Source organism: Penaeus vannamei, chromosome 20 (assembly GCF_042767895.1).
Source record: "Penaeus vannamei isolate JL-2024 chromosome 20, ASM4276789v1, whole genome shotgun sequence".
Taxonomy (NCBI): Eukaryota; Metazoa; Arthropoda; class Malacostraca; order Decapoda; family Penaeidae; genus Penaeus; species Penaeus vannamei.
The window spans coordinates 19,835,918-19,843,417 of record NC_091568.1 but is presented as its reverse complement, the minus strand read 5'-3'; positions in this window follow the sequence as shown (position 1 = coordinate 19,843,417).

Here is a 7,500-nt window from a genome sequence, read left to right as displayed (position 1 = left end):
TGAGGGGAGTCCATACCCTTGGCAAACAATGAATCTTTTAGCTGAAAGCGTATCAAAACTCTGGCTGTATGTGTGAGCCAGGAATTGTCCGCAAACACTTGGTAATCTTGTAGGCGTCTGAGAACTCTTTGTCTTAGATAGGAGTTTCTAGGTGCCTGCAGGACCTTGGAAAGGAACTGTGCTGCCATTAGATCAATTCTAGTTTCCATGGACGGTAAATCAGCTTCCATGAGGAGGAGGTTGACCTTTGTCCACTTAGGTGCACCTAGAATTATCCTGGCTGCTTCGTTTTGTATTGTTTCCAGTTTTTCTTTTAATGTTGTGCTGGAAGCAATGAGGACGACAGAAGCATAGTCAATAATAGGACGGACAGCATGTACATAGAATGATCTTAGTACTTTGTGTCCTGCTCCTATGTGTCTCCCTGTCATGACTTTCATGACTGAGTCTTTCCTTGGTTCTGTCAAACAGGTATTGGATCTCCTTTTTGAAAGTGAGTGTGTGTCCTATCCATTACACCAAGGTATAGATAGTCCTTCACCCATTCCAGATCCATACCATATATAGTGAGTTTTTTGTTTCTGACATTGGTTCTCAGTGCCATTGCTTTCGATTTTGCTGCTGATATTTTTAGACCCGTCCTACAACACTCTTCAGACACCAGGTTCAGACAACGCTGAGCTCTAGTTAGGCAGTGATTGCCAGAGGCTATGATTGCCAAGTCATCTGCATAAGAGATGATCTTGCATCCCTCTGGCAGGTGAATGTCGAGTATGTTGGACATGAGGGTATTAAACAGGGCTGGACTATGAACCCCTCCTTGAGGAGTTCCATTTTCAAGTGGCATGTGCTGTGAGAGGTGGCCTTGAAATCTGACATTTGTTGTCCTATTTTTAAAATAGTCAGCTATCCAGGCCAAGAGTCTGCCTTTGACTCCTTTGTGGATTAGGGTCTCTTGAATGGCAAGCGGACTTGCCAGTTCAAAAGCCTTCTCCAGGTCAAGGAAGACAACCACGGCGGGCGAGGTGCAGATTGTGCTTAAGAATGTGGAAATGCTATGCGCAGTGCTCTTACCCCTTGTGAACCCGTGCAGGTGTTCATGAGGGGGACCCGTTTTCCATCGGAGCCTGATGAGTACCATCTTCTCAGCTGTTTTACCCAGGCAGCTGAGAAGAGAGATGGGACGGTACTTGCCAGGCTCCTTTGGTTTTGGGATGGGAACTATTGTGGCTTGTTTCCAGCTCTGGGGCACCGTGGCTGTTTGCCAGGATTTGTTGATAACCTGCAAGAATGCAAGTTCTCCTGCAAGGCTTAAATGCGAAGTGATTGGGTGGGAAATCCCATCAGCTCCCGGTGCTGACCCAGAACTGAATTTGTATGATTTTCTTAGTTCCCTAAGAGAGAACAAGGCATCTGTTTCATCAGCTTCGAGTGCCTTGTCTCTTATGAGAGCAAGTCTTTCTGGATTTAAGTTTTGTTGTTTTTCTCTCATCATTGGAGGCAGATTGTTGGTGCTGGTTCTGGCTGAGAACTCAAGCACCAATCTGTTAGCCTCTGATTGTGGGTCATGATGAGTGCATTTCGGGGCTTGGCGGCTTGTCGCTTGCCTGACCCGTTTCCACAACTCTGTAAGGCTGGTCTGGTGCCTAAAAGTTTGGCACCATTCCAGCCATTTTTCCTGCCTTACTCTGTTGGCAGTTTCCTTGGCATCCACGACAGCTTCCCTCAACAGGGCCAGATTGTCGGGAGATCTTTGCCGTCGGAAGTTTTTTCTGCACATATTAACCCTGTGGTTGACCTCTTTGATCTCGTCATTATAGTACCAGGCGTCTTTGTGAGTTCTGGACCATGGGCGAGTTTTGGGGATGGTTTGTGAGGCTGCCTAATTTATGACATGGATTAGCCTTGCCTCTAGCACATCCACATTTTCATTATTGTTGTTGGGTTCATTGTCTTTCAGACATCGAGCCAAGCCTTCCTGGAAGGCAAACCAGTTGGCCTTGTCTGTTTTCCATTTAGGAATGTGATGCGCTCTTTGGGCTGGACCTGCATCCATTAGTGTGGTGACTATGCCGTAGTGATCACTAGTAACCGTATCATCGACACACCACCGAATTCTCTCCACCATTGTTGCAGTGGCAAAGGTGAGGTCTAGGACCCCTCCCTTTACATGCGTTGGTTCTTTGGTGTTGAGATGAGCGATCTCAGGGAACGTCTCAAGCACTTCTGCTATGTGAATGCCTGCCGCGTTCGGCCTTTTGCGGGGATTCAGCATGGCTATGTGTGCATTGAAGTCTCCCCTATGATCACTCGGTCTTGTGCTGCAGTAGCACAGACCTGGTTCAGATCTAAGCTCTCACACAGTGCTTTGCTGTAAATATTATATATTTTTAAAGGGTCCCCAGGTAGCTGAATCTCAACAACAAGAGATTCAACACCATCTCCACAGTGCGGCGGGTTGGCTATTAGGGAGCACGGGATAGCTTCTTTTACCAGGGTCATCAGGCCTCTAGCACCATCCAGGTTTGGAGTGGTGAAGGCATGATATCCTGAGAAGCACACGGATCCCATAGTTAAAACGTTTTAAGCAGGGAAAGTTCTTGCCTGAAATCTCAAGCGTTTTTCTTGCGAACTCAAGCATTTCGCTTGCTTTCTCAAGCGACCTCCGTAGATGGCTTAACTTGCGCTTGCTAAGTCAAGCGGTGTACCGTCACCATGGCAACGGCGTCGGTCGCGTACCGTACTGGTCACGATCCTTCGAATGCGGGCGTTGGCCAGGAACTCCGCTTAATATCTTATCAGATAAATAATTTTTTCACGGTATCTGATTCTGTAATTTTCTTAAAATCATATTCAAAGAAATTGAAATTAACTGAAAACGAAAGGAGATAATGGAGATTATGGGAATAAAAAGTTTTACTTATGAATATTATATGATTATATGACGAACAATTTTACTCATATTGTTAAACTTCTCGTCTTTCTAAATCGAGAATATATCAGCTATTTTATGAAATGAAGAATATTTCAAGTGAAAAAGTCTGGGAAATTCTAGCAACATTCTTCTGTTGATATTATATTCGATGATTTGTTATATTTAACCTCATAAAATCGGATATATGGGAATGGGTAGGCCTACATTTTAATTCAGGGATATTCATTTGTTTTGATAACGCGTCAGAATGAAAGGGCTGTCAATCGGAAGAGTGTGTCATTGTTTTAGAGGCACTTTATATGAATATAGGAGAAAATATAGCGCTTTGTTAAGATGTTTGGGTAGATTTATTTACTTCTCTGCCATCTTGATGCGGCGCTAGCTTGTCAGTTGTTTTGAATTGCGCGCTCAAAGTGTTACCAACCGCAGGTGAAATAAACTCCACCCTCGACTTGTGCATAAGTTATCTCTTTCCGAGATTGTTGGTGGGAATATTGCTTTTAAAACCCAAGTATATATATTTCGTGTGTTATTTTGATATTTCTATGCTCATCAAGGACTGTTATGATTTGTACTTTATAAACAGACATTTCCACATGTCTGGCATCACTGAAGAGGGCCTGCCTGCCTTGGAAAGCGTTTTAAGCAGGGAACGGTACAGCGCTTGGCAAGAATTCTTGCCAAGCGCTCCCCTGCTTAAAACGCTTTTACAGTGTCTCCTGGAGCATGACGACGTCAATGCTCCTTGCTCGCACTATTGACTGGAGAAAGGAGTTCTTGCTTTTATAGCTACAGATATTCCACTGCAGAATGCTTAGATTGTGTGTCATGATGGTTACTCAGAGTCACTTGCTTCAGCTTCAGATGCCCCAGTGCTGGTGGCATCAGATAAATACAGATCCTCGTTGATTGAGATTTGTACAACTTCCTCTAAGTGAGGCACTCCGGTTAAGGCTCTACCGAGGGGTGTAGAGCCTAGGTTGGAAGTGCCACCTCGGGTCAAGGGACGAGGCTTTGGCTGCACAGACTCGGCCTGCAGTGGGGGCTTATGCTGCACAGTTTCAGTCTGTCCTGACAGACTAGCTGGGGTTTCACGTAATGCTTCTCCCGAAGCTAGCCTGCCATCCAAGGATTTAGGGAGGGGAGCGCTGCTCGTTTTCGGTTTGGAGGCTTCTAGCTTCCCTTCAGAGCTGCCACAGTTTGGGTCATAGCCGTCATTGCGACCTGCACTGCTTTCTCCGCCTCCTCACTGGTCCTCCCCAAGGCTGTTGCTACTGCAGAAACTACAGCACTCAACAGGAGTCATATCTTTCTCGTCAAAGAAAAGATTATCCTCTACTGGGGAGACCATTGCTGTGGTCTTTGAACCTTTTTCCCTTTGGTTCTTTTTTGTGGTTTTGCCACTAGCAAGCTTGGGGAATTCCTCTCTTGGCACAGTTTGGACACTTGGCTGTTGTGTCCTTCTGGCCATCTTTGTGTGCCTTGATACACACTTCTGTTTCGTGTGCCTCGCTGCATACATCACATTTGGCTTTGGCCTTGCAGTTGGCCTGGTGATGCCCAAATTTCTGGCACATGAAGCACCTCAAGCTTGTATGAGCCCCAGTTACCCAGATCAAGGGTGATGATTGGGGCTCCCTTGAGAATAACCAGGACTTGCCTGGTTGGAGACTTCCCTTTGGTCATGCGGGAAGCCTCCACCACTTGTGGGAGAGACGTGATCACCTCCACGTCGAACCCTAGTGGGAAACCAAGTAGCACCATCTTGGTCTTTTTCTCTCGTGGGATCAGTGGTGAGATACACACTTTTCTCCCGTCTTTTAGCACCTTGATTTCCTGCAGGAAGTTCAGGGTGGTTTTGTCTTTGGGGGCAATGATCATGCCCTCATCTCTACAGATTCGGATTGAAAGTCTGACATTTCTTTCCTTCTCCAATGCCCTAACCAGTTGGTATGCATTGTCGAAGTCTTCAGGTTTTTTTGGTACCTTAAACCGCGTTAGTTGACTTGGGGTGTGCTCTGCCTCTTCAGAGTCAGTTTCCACCCTTCGTCGCTTCACGCCTCCCCTTTGCAGGGGTTTAAGGCCTTTAGAAGTGGGGGCAGCTGGTTTGGCTGGTTCAGCTAGAGCCCCTTCTTGACTGAGGGAGTTCTGAGGAGAGTTCAGGTTTCCCTCAGTCTGGTGTGCATGGACAGACTTTGTGGATGGTGTTTCTGTCTTGTCCTTGCTCGGTTCAGCAGGCCGGACACGTTCGGCCTGCTTTTGGTTTTTCTTTAGCCCCCCTGCAGCCTTGAAAGGCTCCAGGGTGACTGCCATGCCATCATTTTGTGGTCATGGAGAGAGTATAAAACAGATTGGTTCCCTTTCAGGGACTATCCTTATACCTGCTCTCAGGGTGAGGTCTTATGAAGGGCCTCAAAAAAGCTCTGTTCCCTACACTCGACCCTTCAGCACCACAGGACAGGAGATCCCCCTGGGTGGGCTGAACTCGGAGTTTTGGTGTGGTAAACGCTCTGTACCCCAATCCTGCTACAAGGGGGGTGTGATCACGTCATCGCAGCCCAGGCAAATGTTGGAAATCGGCGTTTCCCGCAGGCCCAGGCTGCACCAGGAAGTCAGAAGGAGAGGTCAAAAGGGTTAGGCACCGAAAAGTCGCCCTTGGTGCGTGGCCACAAACTATGTCCAGGACCAGAAGGTCCAGACCAGGTTTGTAACCTCGCTCTCCAAGGGAGCGGTAGTGGGGCACTTACTACAAGAGTAGGCCTGGCCAATTGTCGCGGCGAACCACGATAAATTGGCGGAACTCTCTGTGTAGTCTGTTGTCAAAAAGTATTAGTCAAGCTCAAGTCTGATGGCTTTTGCACAGGAGGATCACGCCAAGTGGGTGATCTCTCTCTGTACACCACAGGGGAGAGGACCTGTGTAGTGTGTACACAACAGGGGAGAGGACCTGTTGATGTGTGCTACATGAGGTACATAGAGGAGTATATATACAATTACTGGGTGATCAGGTCACGTCGGTAATCAGGTGAGCGACGACCTCGGCTAATTCGTGGCTCCCCGTAGCGGTGTTGATGTTGTTAGTTGTATGAATGAACGCCGCTTCTACCATCTTCCTTTGTCGTGGGGCCAGGCCTTGCTTTATGATGGAGGCCTGGGACCACTTCGGGAGGTGACCATCGGTGTCTGCGTGAACAACGAAGGCGCTTCTCGTGTCATGGCGTCGGAGAGCGCTGCGGTGTTGGCTGATTCGTTGTTCGTGCAGTCCTCGTGATGTCTCGCCTATGTATACCTTATCACAGCCCCCACAAGGTATGCTGTACACCTGGCTGAGGGGTCTGTTGTGGTTTGACCTCTTTTCTCTCACGATGTCTCCGATCTTCTTGCCTGAAGACGTAGCTATCTTGAGAGTACGGCCCACCAGGGCCTGCAGGTGCTCAGTCAATTCCGAGTGGGGGATGATTATCCTCTGAGTTCTACTCTGTGTGTCCTCACTTCTCGGCCTACTCATGATCATCTCGGCCTTGCGTCAGAGGTAGGTGAGCATAGAGCGGGGATAGTGGAGGTGTTGGAAAGTGTTGCAGACGTGTTTCATCTCATCCTCCAAGAACTCAGGGCTACATATTCTGAGGGCTCGGAGGAAGAAACCAATGACCACGCCTTCTTTGGTTCTCTTACTATGGGCAGAAAAATAGTGAATGAAATCATCTTTATTTGTGGGTTTTCTGTATACTGAAAATACCGGTCCATTTGGTCTCCTGTGGATCATGGTGTCCAGGACAGGGAGTTGCTCATCCCTCTCTTCTTCTGTGGTGAACTGGATGGAGGGATGCCCTGCATTGAGTTTATGGAGGAGATCGGGCAGGTTCGTCCTGGTTGGTACTACAACGAGGATGTCGTCCACGTAGCGGAGCCAGACCACGTTTCTTCCCACGATGTTACGGTAATTGTCGGCCTCGAGGGTTTCCATGAACAACTGGGCAAGGACTGCTGAAAGTGATGAACCCATCGCAAGTCCCTGGATCTGTTCGTATTCGCGTCCTTGTTTTCTTGGCCTTCCCTTCGTTGTTCCAGTTGCAATCTGTTCACCATGAATTACACACACACACACACACACACACACACACACACACACACACACACACACACACACACACACACACACACACACACACACACACACACACACACACACATATACACACACACACACACACACACACACACACCAAACACACACACACACACCAAACACACACACACACACCAAACACACACACACACACACACACACACACACACACACACACACACACACACACACACACACACACACACACACACACACACACACACACACACACCAAACACACACACACACACACACCAAACACACACACACACACACACACACACACACACACACACACACACACACACACATATATTATACATATATATATATATATATATATATATATAATATATATATATATATATATATATATATATATATATATATATGATAGATAGATATCTTAATAGATATATACATATATATATATGCA